General features: G+C 31.7%; 1 long non-coding RNA gene across 1 annotated transcript in view; it reads left to right on the plus strand.

The window, feature by feature from the left end:
* LOC136840629 (uncharacterized) overlaps window positions 1-16,756 on the plus strand; it is a 375,719-nt gene that overhangs the window by 356,847 nt on the left and 2,116 nt on the right. The gene's annotated exons all lie outside the window — the stretch shown is intronic.

Consider the following 16,756-nt stretch of genomic DNA (forward strand, 5'->3'; position numbering starts at 1 on the left):
CTATTCAGTGGCCCCTATGGAGAACAAAAAAATATTAATTTTTATCATTCTTGTCACCAAGAAAAGAAGAGTATTCCTAATTTTTTTCGCACCCGACTAAATAAGTGAAAAATCATTAACTGGACATTAGCATTTCAGTAATGACAGGAGAGGCATTTAGTATACACGGTAGATTCACAATTAAATGTTTGATGTATATTTTACCAGAGTGGCCCCTCCTTCTGTCCGCGTAAGTATTTGTTTACGTTTCCTTGGCTGAGTGTTCGTAATACCAGTTTGTTTGATTTAAATTCAACAGTTGTGTTAGATACTGTTTTATCAACGGTATGGGAAGGTCAACTATCATTGACAGTGTATGGACTTGTAGTTAGCTTTTACACATTATTTCGTACAGTACCTGTATACTTTACCACGTTCATGTTTTATTACATTGACTTTTTTAACATAACGAAAATTTCAAGTCGGCGTTAATCTTGTTCGTTATTTCTTTTTTTTTTTATTTTGTCTTGTCCGTTTTATACTTTTCTTTATAAAAGACATAATAAGACGTAATTCCTATCATTCCCCCGGATTTTGTCATTTTTTTTCAACCACATAAGCTACTAAAATAAAATGTCCTTCTTAGATGTCCATGTAGCTACCTTATTACTGGACTATATATATATATATATATATATATATATATATATATATATATATATATATATATATATATATATATATATATATATATATATATATATATATATATATATATATATATATATGTATATATATATATATATATATATATATATATATATTATATATATATATATATATATATATATATATATATATATATATATATATATATATATATATATATATATATATATATATATATATATATATATATATATATATATATATATATATATATATATATATATATGACAAAAGAGTTAGGATTCTGACTTTGTTCGCTACCTTCCTCTAACGATCACCATTCGCGAATGGGAAATACTGAAATACACTAGAAGTGCCCAACGTGAAAACGGCCGCTTCCCTTTGTTAGGGAATGGACGCCAGCTCTGTTTGTGGTAACAAATGGAGAAGCAAATGAATAGGCAAAGGGACTGGTCTAAACCATGAAAGAGTTGTAGTGAAATGCATACATTATAAAACGAGGCCAATGTAATGTATGGGCATTTGAATAATTAAGTAGTTGTTTTCATTTGAATAACGGTTGAAATGATAAAATGTCAATGAAGCTGAGATCACTGGTATAATTCCACTCAGATGAGGTTCAAGGATCTAACAATGAAGATAAACAGTGACCACGATGATACTGTTGATGAATGTAATTGCTAATCATGTAAAAGCTCTTCGGATTCCCGGAGAGAACATTTGTTTACTTTAAAGTGGATGAGCATCAGTGATGCCTCCTGTTAGCTGTGGCACTACTTACATAACTCGCCTACTTCCCGTAACAACAACTGCTACTACTACTACTACTGCTAATGATGATAATAATAGTGAGAATGGCTTATCCTTGAGTTTTGGGAAAAGAAACACAATTTGTGCCTCTGGTTACTTGAGTATATATGAATTATGAGCTCATACAAAAGATAGTTTATCGTTTTAATGAAAGATATATACTATTTAAATTTTCTGTGTCATTCTACATCTCTCTCTCTCTCTCTCTCTCTCTCTCTCTCTCTCTCTCTCTCTCTCTCTTTGTCTCTCTCTCTTTCTCTCTCTCTCTTTAAAAACACTATAAGTGTGTGGGCTTGGTTATGTGTGTAAGAGAGACAACGAGAGACACAGAGTAAACGACTGGATACAAGGAAAAAGGAGAACAGAAAGTAAATAAGCAAAATGCACATACGTGAACATAAACATGAAGTATGAAACACAGAACTGAAATGCTAATAAAAAACGTAAAACAGCTTCCTCATTAGAAGAAAGAGTAAGTTATAATGAAAATGGGAGAAAAATTATTCAGAATTTCTCTGAAAATGCCAAAGTAAATCATTCCTTTAAAAGAGAAAAAGGTTAAGTATCCTCAACACCATATATGAAGGAAATATGGTAATAACCATGCAGTAAATATAAGCCAAAAATGAGAGCAAAGATAAACTCCACCTTCCAGTGCTACAGGGAATAATATATAATAAAATATTCTTGATACGAATGAAACAGATCACAAAACACAGTCAACATTCAATTGGCCGGTAGACTTTATTTTGACATAACTTCAATAAAATCCATTAACTACTTTATGAGATATCGTCAACAACTTTAAGATTGTAAGTTTCGTTTTCGAATAAACTTTAGTATTATAATTTGACCAATGACAGAAATGAGGGTTTGACCTTAACAGAAAATCAGACACGGGTTAATACGCAATCTCAGAAAAAGTATTATTCAATGAAAAACTTACATTTGTTAGTTAACTGTTGAAAATTTACAATGGGATATTTAGGGCATTTCAGAATCGTAAGAAGCAACCATGCTTTGTCTGTCTTCATCAGATCTTTCAGACCTATGCAGTGTCATTTACCGCATGTCATGTAAAATAAAATTTAAAATAAACAATACAAATTCGGTTTAATTTTATGTGCCGTTTAAGGTTAGAGTATAATCTAAAAACTATACTTTCATTCATTTTACTTCTAGATGAGTCTTTAAGGCAAGATCATTTCGTGTAAAAGTCCTTTTTACTCCCTGCATCGTTGTCATTTCTCATACCTGAAGGCATAGACATTTCTCCTTTACTTGTTGTTTTCTGATACTTTATAAAACATGAAACAAACCTGTAATTACTGGAGTCCTGCACAATTTCCACTTTCAAGCAACCCTTCCTTTTAAAGATACGCATTTTTTCAGCAACTATGCAATACCTCCACTTGGCTACGATGTTCACTATGCAAGGGTATTTGTACCTTATTCACAACGAACATTCCTCTACTAATTTTTACGCTCTGCTTCAGCATCACAGAACCCCCTGAATCCACCAGTTAATCATTTTACATTTATCTCAACGTTTTGTTTATAAAACCTTCTCAGTAACTTGTTTTTCTGGTCAATTTCAAATACATTTATTCTAAAAAAAAATGTACTTTCACTAAAATGCGAGTATAACGTTCAATTTTATACTTCGATGGTAAACATAAATTCTATCAGAGGTGTTGATAAAACGGACGCTAAGACAATTTACATTTTCCATTTTTTAAATGTTAACACCCGTATTTTTCGTTAAGAGTCTTTTTTATTTTACAAACCTCAAGAGATATATCGGTTATATCTTTTTTGTCTTCTGTCTGTATGTTAACACTTTCCCCTCTCTCCGGTTTATATTTGTCGATTCGTAAACATAAACAAAAATATTATTTCCATTCACCTGGTCTGTTTCATGTTAACGCTGTTTCCAAATAAAACGAACCAATGTGTTTACATTGCTTTTCTCGCATGAATGGAAAAGAGCAATACATTTTGAATTTTTTTAACTGGATATATGTGAAATATTCAAAGAGTTTTATGTCTTTTTTGCATTTAAATGTCCACAGGCCCTACTCAAAGTGCCATTAATAGTCGACAGCTGTTTGAGTCATTCATAGCCCTATGTATAATTCACAAATGAGGACAAACGAGTAGAAATCTAAAATTAACAACTCCCATAAAACAAATTGTGGTAAAAACCTATATAAAACCATCAAAAGGTGTCTGTGGAGTGAAGTTGCAGTTTTGTGTGCAAGATAAGAGGAAACCACTTTATTGGGGGAAAATGCTCTCATGTTTCAATTGTATTATTGGAAATGCCTAACCTTACACTATACAAAGAGTGAAGGGATAGGGTTCCCTCTTACTGTGTCAGTATCGAAACGAAAATCTAATGCCAGCTAATTACGCATCTGAGGGGTATCCTTTGTAACCAGCTCTTATGCTTCTGTTGGTGCTATTTGAGTCGTTAATGCTTGTATATGTATGTATAAAAAATATTTGCTAAACCAAAAATAAAAATGAAGATTAATATACGTGTAGATATTTCATTAAGTATTTTGGCAGCACCATATGTGTTCATCGACATCTGGATTATAATTAACCTTAAGAGACTGCCAAGTGTAAGTCATTTAACAGTTTCGAAATAGATCAAAATTCCAAACTATTTAAGGGGAGTTAATATCACCAGGGGCATCAATCGCAACAGCTTGTAAATTTTCTCATTGGAATTGTTGATTGTTTTTCTATTTTTTGTCCACTATTTTTCTTTAACATCGTGAAATTAACTGTCTAACCATGCGGTATCTCATTTTGTTTAAGCTATATCATTTCACTGACAAATGCTATTCCAAAATTTAGTCTTCACCATCCCTTACTCCTCTCCTAAATTGAAAAATATTTGAATCATCTCTCCAACGGTAATAATATGTTTAGTAAAACTTATTTACATTTCTCACATTTTCATGCCTCTTTCTTCATCTCACCAGTTTCCGTTGTTTTCTTTTATTGCTTCATAAAGCACATCCAAACTCTGCTTGAGTAAAAATATAAATATTCTAAGAAATATAATAAGCAAATAAATGTACTTCTCTAAAGACTTTTTCTCTTCCAGTTCAGTGGGAGAGTCATGGCCAGCTGGCAATGAGCCTCAAAAGAAATACTTTTTAAAGGGTCACTTCCTGGATTGCTCACCAAGAGTGTAGTCTCCTCAATGATCAGGTCATTGGAGGTCGTTTTTAGGGAGGTTTTTAGGCAGCTGTCTTGGAAATCCTTGTAGTATAAGAAACTTGGCCATGTTAATGTTAGCGATTTTCCAAAAATAAGGTATGAAGAAATATAATCCGGTATGCCCAGAAAAAAAATGCCCAAAGGATATATGGATAAATGTTCGAAAGTGCTCTTACAATTTACAGTTATATAGGAACAATCCTTATCCAGGAACGAAAATTGAAAGAAGTATTGTTATGCTTGTGGGAGGATAAAAAAAAAAAAAAACAGATGATTTAATGTGCAACAGACACTTGAAGGATTAAAAGTTTTTCTCTGGAATAAATACTGAATAACTGGATGCAAATTTCCATTCTGGTCTTACGGGTTGGTCAAGTGCGAGTGGAGGAAATTTAATATACGTATGTTTGAGGGTAACGTAGGCAAAGAGCGATTATTGGAAAAGCAGCGCTGATAGCTTTAGTGCGGGAAAGCTACCTACATTTCATTATAGACACATGCATATGTTGTATATATATATATATATATATATATATATATATATATATATATATATATATATATATATATATATATATATATATATATATATATATATATATATATATGTATAACTGATTCACAAAGATATGGAATACATGAATGTATAAATATTTAAATATAAGGATATGTAGTGAAACTGATTCACAAAGATATGGAAGGTGATGAATGTTTAAATAGCAGACAAATGCTAGTAAAGGAAAAGAAAACAACAATCATTGTTTTACTTTTTCGAACACGACTAGTTTTATATCTATAAATTTGTGTCCAAGGCCCTATAATGTATATCAATTCCTTCATATATATATGTATATATATTTATATATATATATAGGATATATATATATATATATATATATATAAATATATATATATATATATATATTTATATATATATTGCTATATATATATATATATATATATATTATATATATATATATATATATAGATATAGATATATATATATAATTTTCATGATGTTGCCTTGTAATATGTATATCATGCGATATTTTGATATATTTACTCTTCTGTTTATCATATGTTATATGTAATGATAGTGATTATTGATGTGTTGTATTTAGTTTGGCATCAGATCTCAAAGGAACTAGTGATTTGAATAACTTAATAGCGTGATTTAGAATTAATAATACAATTTTAATAGCAACGTAGTATATGAACACGTGTGTGTTCAGCGAAGACTTGTTTCATTTCAATTGTCATCAGTTGAGATAAGAGAGAGCACTTTGTTTTGGGTTAACGTGAAGACAGTTTGGAATAACAATTGCCGATATGTTCAAGAAATATCTCAGTTTTTCGTCTTGTTTATAAAACACGTCAATCATAATTAGCCAATTGCTGTATGTTTCTCACTCAAATTGTAGATTTCTTTAAAAGATTTGTCCTGTTTTCAAGAATAACACGGTGATTTCGCATTGTTACGTGCATTGTTCGAGTCACGTACGCCACTTTGAGAGAAAGAATACATGTCCTGATCAGTTATATCATGTTTTTTAAGATTGCATTCAAAACGTTTTTGCTGGGAGTGACGTCACATTCCTTCTAGAAATTTCTCTTTTGGTATCTCGCTACCAAAATGCCTCAATGACGTCATGTAATTATTTCATATGCTACTGGAATTCTGAAGTCTGTTTCATTCTTATTCTTGAGACTGACCTGTCTGGTTCTCTCTCTTATTAATTAACGTAGAATATTGTGGTCACTGGTGTTAGTCTTAGCTTTTTTGAGATCTAAGGGTAGGAAAAGTGTAACAGCAATGAGCTTATTAAAAGTGTGTTTTGGAAAAGAGCTCAAAGTGATTTTACAAAATTTTCTCAGGTAATTGTGAATTTTACCATGGTATATTAAAATATGGAAATAATTAGATAAGTCTTGTGTGCAATTTGTGTGTTTTTTTTGCAGTAATTTAACATTTTTTTATGTTTGTGATGTAACATTTATTTATGATTTAATTTTTCATTTATTTAAGATTTTCTTTTCAAAATCTTAAGTGATTCTTGATAGTTTAAATTTTGCTTGATTAATTTAAATTCTGATACAGTTTTTGTGAATTAGTTTTGTTTCATAATTTAATTCATGAATTAATTAAGTTTTGTGTTATTTTCAAGTAATAGTAAATTTTTCAGATTGTGAATTCTAATTAAAAATTTTGAATTTAAAAATAAATTTTTGTATTTAATATTTTTAGAAAAACAGTGTTTCACTGAGGCAGAGTGATAAACATGTTTTGTTCTTTTAGTTTTGCTAAAGTGAATTAAGACCAGGGAAACAGTTGAAGTTGTGTGATGGAGTGATGCCCTTTTATTCTAGAATATTTCTTGTTTAATTGTTGATACCTCACACATATTCTGGTAAACTGAGTTTGATTTTTCAAGTGATTAATAAGTTTTTTAAGGGATCACTGTTACCTTTAGAGTACTCAGTCGTGATTCCTATTGTTATGAGAGTTCAGGTACCTGGTTGAAGTGAGGTAAATTATTGAATTTTGAGATTAGTTGTTAATAATCTGTAAAGGTACTTGACTCTTCTGCAAAGGACAATATTATATATATATATATTATATATTATATATATATATATATATATATATATATATATATATATATATATATATAATAGGTTTCGTCCTCTTTGCAGTTCCTACATATGATGGTCTGTTTCCATTCTGCTGTCCTGCAAAGAATACTTGAGTCTGCATACAACTGAAATGAAAATCTAAGTGTGATAGTTTTTTTTTTAGTATTATAAGAATGGATATGTGGTTAAAGGCATTATATATAGCTTCTGTGATATCATGGATACATGCATTACATGCACTAAAAAGGGTAAGTTTGGTTTTAGATGGAAAAATGTGTGTCGATAGTAGGAAATATCAATGATGAGAACATAAGATCAGTGTGATATTAACCACGAAAATAAGTTTCCTTTGATTAGTTCTTTATGTCTGGTAATGATACTGTGGAACCCATTTCCTTAACATTCCTTCTTACCCTCCACTTACTGTCTCTCTCAGTCTCCTTTTCAAAAGGGCTGACACGAACAGTCTTTGTGATAATAAAGAGGATGAAGCGGGACTGTTTATTTTAATGAGATCCATAAATGGTGCCATTACTCTCACATCGCTGGAAGCTCTTGGGTACTGCTACATGTTGATGCAAAATTATTATTATTATTATTATTATTATAATTTTTACGATATTATTTTATTCTTTTGAAACTCTGTCAACAAATTACTCTCAGAAAATGATTTTCGGCGCACGAAAATTATAAATCTTAAGCGGTATTTTGTATCTATGTGTTTATTAAAGACCATAAAAATACGGATATTGCGTCAGTTTACATGATTTTTTTTTATTCTTTGTAACTTAGCCGTTTAGTTTTTTTTTTTTTTAACTTAGCTGTTTCCACTGTTATCCAGTGGTAGGTTATTAAAAGGATCTCTTAACAATTTTTTTTACGTATCCGTATTTTTGAAAAATTCATGTTAACAAAGAGCAAGTCTTTGTCTAATTTCGTTGTTAGAACATTCAAATTTTGGAAGGGACTATTGGCATTCATTAAGTTCTTAATACATTTAACAAAATACCCTTTTAGCAAATCTCTTCAATTTGTGGGCACCACTTGTGAGTCAACGTATTAGGTTTGTCAATTTCACTTCGTTAGGGACGTCCGTGCGAAACGTGCATCGTGGCCTTATATTGAACCAAAAGGGGGGCCCAGTCCTCCACGTCTCCCAGGAAAGTGCTCATATTTTTGCAACGGTCTGTATGTTCGCTTGTTCTGCCTCCCGAGTTTTCATCGGTTTTCCAAGGGGTTTGAATGTTGTTGTCTATGTTGCTGATAAGATGTTTTTTTACCGACAGAATTACTGACGCATTCCTTACTGTGTGACTAATACATCCGGGAGATTTTTTCAGTGTACTTTTTTTTTTTTTTATGGCTTTATCTGCCTTACGTAGCTTTTCAACTTCTTCAATATTTTCATGTATTTGTTATTTTTGCCTATCCTTAATATATTAGTTACCTGAATATCATTTTACTGAACTGCTTATAACGTAACCACATTTCCACTTTAACACCATCAATGAAACTTGCCAAATGATCAGTATGGAAAGGCTTCATATTAAGCCTTCTTATATCGACTACGCATAACTGAAATGATAAAATAATCCTGTAATAAGATACACTCAAAACAAATAATTTTGCTACGTTGTGAATTCCTTCTTACTTAAAAGTATGTTAAGATTTCCGTAAAATTTGGCATAAATTCTGAAAAATAGTGTTTATGAAATTAATGATTAGTTTTAGATATTTGCTATAACTTCAGTAAGAAAATACGCCACTTTCCGTTTTTAATAAACAGATAAGTACCTAGCAATGGCAGCAAGGATTTAGGTTTCATTTTCGAAGATGATTTCTTATTATAAATTTAATATCAGAAATCAATTCCTAAATCCTTGCTGAATTTCTCTCTCACGACTCGGTAAACTGCTTTACAGAATTCCACGAAAGTCAGTTGCTCCGACAGATTGGAAATAATATGAAAGATAAGGAATGAGAACATTCTCCTTTCCCTTTCCTTCCACTGCTCCTCAACATTATTCTTCTTTAAAAATCCTCCCCTTCATGAGGCTGAAATTGTGAAGTCTTTCTCGGAGCAAAAGATTCGTTTATCTGCAGTCTTCCTCTTCATCTAATGTAGTGAAAACACTCCAGAAAGGCACTGAATCTATATACTAAACTACCTAGAGCGAGGTTGTAATGAAATATTGAGGGAAAATATTATTCGTTACTTTCTAGGGTAGGATAAATCACCGAAAAAATATCATGAATGCAAATCCTTCAAACGCTCTTCATAAGTTAACAGTGGAATACTCAGGTATTCATGTCTTCCAATGATATTTCATAACTTAAAATCTGAACGTTGGTTCCCAAAGCTATGATGTAATAAAACTCCTTTCAAAACGTCGACAACTCTGCCTAGTTCTGAATGAATTCTGCAGTGCCCAGTGCGTTAATCGATAAACTAGTATCTTGTTTTTTAAAGATGCAATTGAAGATTTGTCAGTATTAAACTTAACCCCCGTATTTCATAAAAGTTAAAATATTTTTTGCATGTATTAAACGTAATGTTTCACATACAATTAGAGTTGACAATATTTCAAAAATGTAAAGGTGAAAAAATTACACCGCTCTCCAAACTTACTTACAAGGTACTTATCTAGCCCCAAATAACGCGATGCGGTAAGGAAGTTATTTGGAATTTAGACCTTAATATTTTGGATCATGTATCTCTCTCTCTCTCTCTCTCTCTCTCTCTCTCTCTCTCTCTCTCTCTCTCTCTCTCTCTGACCTGCTGCCAAAGTTAAAATTAATAAAGCTACTCAAGGGTAAAGTTGGAAAAAATAAAAAAAATTTTGAAGCTAGAGACTGAATTACATTTTCTTTTCATAAACATAAGGTTAAGAATGTTCCTGGTCTTGGGACTATGCAGAACCCTAAATGATCTAGCACTAAGCATTCAAGCCTCCAAAGCATATGGTGTTCATGTGAAAGAAGTTACAGAAGATAAAGGGAAATATAGAATGAATATATCAGTTATTAGAAAAGAAAAAGTGATGAGTGAGTAAGTTAATAGATAAATAGGTCCAAATATAAATAAATGATAAAATACAAGGCAATGTTTTAGGAGAAATTATGCGTTGCATCTTCGCTTGAGCATTTGAGGTACTATTTGCAAAACATCATCAGGGAGGCTGTTCCACAGTCCAACGGTGTGATGAATAAAAGGCCTCTGGAATTGAAAGTTCTCAGTTGAAACACATTTACTGAATATTGGTGCTGCTGTTCAAAATCTGATCGCTCAAGAGAAAAGAGGATCAGGTCAAGTCATAATGCGAAAGTTCTCTGTTAAAATACAACTTATAAAAAATCGACAAACAAGAGACCATCCGTCGATGGTCCAAGTCATAACTGTCAGTGTTAGGAAACAAACCCATTACCACGATAAATCACTGGCAGAGGCAGACATCCACACCGGAGAACAGTATGTTAGAAAGGAAGCACAAATGACCTAAAACATGTTGCGTTGATTTTACCATTGTTATAAATATATGAGATCTTATGCAAAATACCTAACTTCCGTATGGCATTTGCTGACACTTTCATTAGATGTTTCTCAAAAGTAAAATGTGAGTCAAAGTTTACACCAAGAATGGTTAAAGCTTCAGAATCATCAAGTGGAGTCCCATACACTTGAAGGGGAGGATGAGGCGAAAAGTCAGCAAGAGTGTTTTCGTATTACTGAAGTTCAGTCTCATACCCCACCGACTACACCATTCACCAATCCACTCCATGCCACGACCTGTTTTCCAGAGTGATACACGATGATTGCGTAGCCCGTCATCTAGAATCAAGAAAACGATGCGCATGGATGATTAAAGACACAAAAGAAGAAAATATATTTCACAGTATCCTCAAACAGACACACGCAACTAAAACACGGTATAGTTAATATTGCAAAGTTACATATCCCATAAATATGATTCGGTTAAGATAAATATCAGAAGTTGAAAACCAGTAACAGACAAGACCACGTCAATAGAAAAGATTCTTCGGCCAATCATAATTCTTCTGAAAAGTTACTTTTAGCCGGTCTCATAACTGGTTAGTATTCTGGAGCAGCTCGAAATCTTAATTAAATGATGAGAGAAAATGGAATCTTCGTTAGACTTTGCTGGCATAATTAGGCAGAGTTCGTGTTATAACGTAAAAGAAGGAATTATCTTAAAACAAGCCCGCTCGTAAGGGTCGATAGGGTGTTTTTAAGCGAGAGCCGTAAATGAGTAAAAAAGTGATAAAAGCAATGCAGTATGCCCTTAATACAATTATTTTTGAAATTTGTAAAAGGATGGATTTTTTTTACTTTGAACTTCTAAAATTCCCGTAGTCCTGAGTCACTTGAGTATTGTGTAAAAACTTTATATATACAGTATATATATATATATATATATATATATATATATATATATATATATATATATATATATATATATATATATATATATATATATATATATATATATATTCACACATTCTGTTCTGATGAATATTCTATAAATAAATTGTCCTATATATATATATATATATACATTATTTATTTTTCATACACCGGCGGTTCATAGTTATATATATAATACCAAATATATCTACAAAGATATATATAGATACACTCCATAAATAAATATATGTATAAAGAAATCGATGGGTATTCTGAAATGAGATTGTGTTGTGCTTCGCATTGCGAATTTCGTACTGACATTTTTTTCATTTTACACCGGCTATACAGAGTTATCATTGGTCACCAAATAGATTACAAAGATATTTATTTACACTGTAAATCCACTTTCTAAAGAAATCTGTTAGGATCTGTCAAACTACAACATGTAAACACTTCTTAGAAATTTCTTTGACATTTTATCTTCTTAGCACTATGTTTTGTATGCTTGATTGAAAGATATGTATTACTGTAAATTCATTTTATCTATCTGTTATTGTCAAAATACATCTCTCTTACCAGCACTAACAAGTTTGCTTGTTTTATGAGTTTTTGGAGATGTTGTTCAGTATTGTAGGGTTTCATAATTGTGAATTAGAATAAAACTGTACGGTGACGGACCGTTAATTCTTTATTTTTGTAACCAAAAAATCATGATTATTCTATTAACTTTTTCTTTCCGTTAAAAATAGACTGAAAACAGATACCCCTTGACGGAGATAAAAATGCATTATCGAAGATCGGAGTTATCAGATGACTAGTGTTTGATGAGCTGAATTTATAAGATGAATTTATACATTCACGTATATCTCCTTTAAAAAAGGTTCATACTTTAAAAGTAAATGTAAGCCAATTTGCTTCGCCTGAAAGTGATTTCATATTCTAATAAGTCACAAAATTTTATGATATTTAGTACAGCTCATCAAATCGTCTGCCCTGTCTAATGGTAAAGGAATTTCAAGATTATGAGGTCCAACTTGTTACTGAGCTTAAGAAATTCTTCTCGAATTGTACACTTTTAGGTTTCTACAATGTTTTGTGTGAAATAAGTAACCTGGTCAGATTTGTAGAAATTCTGAGTAAAACAAGAGGATAAGCGGGGTAAAGGAAAGGGTAAGAGATCTTTCAATCACAGATTTATTATTCCGTGAGTATAAACGATGTTCAGATAAACAGGTTCAATAACGGATCGGAATAGAAATACCTTGACAGGAAAATAAAAAAGGGGGACTACTGAATATACGAGAGCATATTTCACCACGTAAAAAGTTAAGTAAAAGGACGTGGGATGAAACAATCATCATAAAAACTATGCGTTCATTGTGAAAAATAAGATAATGCATTGTTATGCACTTGCAAAAATTGTGTCTACATGCTTATGTACTTGCGCACATAATATTTGTACCCAGGCGAGACAATAGCTATGGTCTACATCTCGAAGCGCTTACAGCGTTCTTTCTACAACCTTCTGTTTAGTTTTCCTTTCTTGTCTAATCTCTCATACTGTTTGTTCCTATTCTCACTCGTGTATGTCAGACTTTGAATAAATAGTGATAAAGAGAATACTCAGATATAATTTCCTTCATGAGAGCATCCTTTCGCCATATATTCACATTGCTTGTTCATGAAAAAAAAAAGTTAAGTATATCTTAGTTTAACCAGACCACTGAGCTGATTCAGCTCTCCTCTGGCACTGGATTGATTTATTTTTAATGGCTAAGAACCAATTGGTTACCTAGAATGTGCTATTGTGGAATCCGAACCACATTATAAAAATGAAATAACTAGAAACAAATTACTCTTGTTCTTCACTGGTTGGTCGGTTTTCGAACTATTATCTAAACAACCCGCCGATTTTCATGATAACCTGCTCTGAGATTTCTGTTTACTCATCCCTTATTCACCTGTCTATTTTTCCATTCTCTGTCTAGTATTGACAGAACAAACAGAAGAGTGTGCAGTAGGATAAGAGATTAAAGTTCGAATAAGCATTATTGTTAACTTTTGGTTTGATCATTATTACCTGAAGAACCTATTTTCAAATCCTTTCTTGTTCTCTGTTTAGAAATTAAATACATATATTTCAAAGTTAAAAAACTAAGGCTACATTAGATATGTTTTATTTTTGAAATTTTAAGACCATAAGATCAATCTCTATAACTTGTTTATGAGTTCAGTACCTACCATCACTGCCTGCCTTAATAGGAGGACGCTCCCGAAATATCTTTCTCCTGATTCTTCTCTCGTGAATCTTTGAAATTTAGCCCTTGGGCAAATATCCACCAAATTTGCTTAATGGAACTGGATTGAATTCGTCGTTTGTCAGCGGTTCGTTTCTTTTCCACCGTGCAAAACAGGACTAGGTGCATTTTTACTTAGTGATAATATATGCATTTAATTTTAGTAAGTAGTTTACGTTTACGTTATCATGATTGTTATCAAAGGAGTCTTGACTTAACTGGGATAAATAAATCCCTTTTAATCAGTATTTTTACGATATTATCAGCGATTTTTTAACCCGATTTTTCCTTTCATTTACGTTACACGGACCAAACGGCCTGATGTATGGACTAGATGTCTACATTGTTGTCTGACATCTGTTTATTGTAAATCAATTGCCTATGTATTCATTTATAATTTCCATTTTTACTCATCTATTTTAATAAAGATTTCATTTCAGGATATTTAACATATTCCATTTTTTCTGGTCAGCATTTCTAGTTAAATTTAAAAATATTTTTAATTAAACAGTTTGTAGGCGTATGTATAGTAACGCCTGCACTAAATTGCTTCATTTAGCTAGAAACAAATTGAACAAGAAACTGGAATATGATACATATCTTTAATGAAATCAAAACAAAGGTTTACCTACTAATAGCAGGAGAACACTGAAGATCATGTTATTTAACCGCTCTCTTTTTATCACGATAATTATTGGATACAAAAATTTATTTGGCTTTTTTTTATTCCTGTATATTTACCCATCCCATAATCATATTCCATTTCATAGGTTTTAGAAAATTAGATTGCGTTTGCAGTTATTCAACTTTATTCGAAACAACTGAACGAAATCAGGAAAATAAATCAAAAATGTTTGAAAGATGCAAAAAACTTGAGCATCTTTTCAGTAATTTCCCAAACTTTAATAGAAGTAACATTTTTCTGTCTTTCTTGTTTCTAGGGGAAGAGAATTCTGCTCCCAAGCGTATAAATATGTCAGGTGCCATATATCCTGATAACTATGTCGTTCTTCCACTCTCTTCATCTTGTTCAAAGGTTTAATTACTACTATAAACTCAGGCACACGCATTATATATATATATATATATATATATATATATATATATATATATATATATATATATATATATATATATATATATATATATATATATATTTTATATAACTGTATATAAATATATATATACATATATATATATATATATATATTTATATATATATTTATATATATATATATATTATATATATATATATATATATATATATATAAAATACAAACAATATATATATATATATGTATAAATTTTATGTATGTATGTTATTATGTGTATACATGTTGTTCCAAACATTTAAAAACATTGATAATTTCAACCAGTCTTGGTGTACATATTCATTTTACTATCTGGGAAGGAACACTGTGGGGGGTAAGACATCACTGTCACCAAAGGTGGGGGGTGTGGGAAGGGGTGAAATGTAAAAATTACAGAAAACGACAGACACTAGGGTCTAATCCATAGTTTTCAAGGTTGCTGAGATTAATAGTGACACTCCTGATGCCCTTGAAGTCCAAGTTCAGCCCTGATAGGTGATAAGGGGTTGGGAAGATGGTGACATGTAAAAATAACCAAAGCAACAGATATTAGCATCTAATCCATAGTTTTCGAGGTCCTTGAGAGGGATAGTGACACTCCCGATACCCTTTAAGTCCAAGTTCAGCCCCAATAGGGAGACGGTGGGAATGGGTGGGAAGGGGTTGACATGTAAAAATAACTGAAAACCACAGATATTAGTGTCTAATCTATAGTTTTCGGGCTCGCTGAGATGAATAGTCACACTCCCGATGCCCACCAAGTCCAAGTTCAACCCTAGGAAGGGGTGTGGGAAGGGGGTGACGTGTAAAAATAACCGAAAACAACAGATATTAATGTCTAATCCATAGTTTTCAAGGTTGCTGAGAAGACTAGTGACTCCTGACACCCTTTAACTCAAAGTTCAGTCCCGATAGGATCAGGGGTGGGAAGGTGGTGACGTAAAAATAACTGAAAACTACAGGTATTAGTGTATAATGCATAGTTTTTGAGGTTTCTGAGATGAACAGTGAAGCTCCCGATGCCCTTTAAGTCCAAGTTCAGCCCAAATAGGAAGGCAGGAGGTGAGAAGTGGTGAAAAATAAAATGTCAAAAACGACAGATAATAGAGTCTAATCCATGGTTTTCGAGATCGCTGGGATGAATAGAGGCACTCCCAATGCCCTTCAAGTCCAAGTTCAGCCCTGATAGGAATAGGGTGTGAGAAGTAGTGAAATATAAAATGTCAAAAATGCTTGCCAATGTAACTGAAGCAACTATCTTAGAGGAATGGGAGAGAGAGAGAGTTTATCAGTTGTCAGTCAGAGATTTCCCAGGAAGTGCAAATGGTCAGTTAGTATATACATAAAATGTTATATATATATATATATATATATATATATATATATATTGGGATATATATATATAATATATATATATATAAATTATATTTATACACTAGTTATCTACTGATGAAATTTTACACTATGGTGATTAAAAGGTTCTTTACAGTCAATCATATAATGAATTACCAACCATTTCCTTTCCCTTCCATGTATAATACCTTGCATGTACAGTATACCATTAAACTATAGAGCATTGGAAAAGCAATCTTCAGAGT

This window comes from Macrobrachium rosenbergii, chromosome 8, assembly GCF_040412425.1.
Source record: "Macrobrachium rosenbergii isolate ZJJX-2024 chromosome 8, ASM4041242v1, whole genome shotgun sequence".
NCBI classification, from domain to species: Eukaryota; Metazoa; Arthropoda; class Malacostraca; order Decapoda; family Palaemonidae; genus Macrobrachium; species Macrobrachium rosenbergii.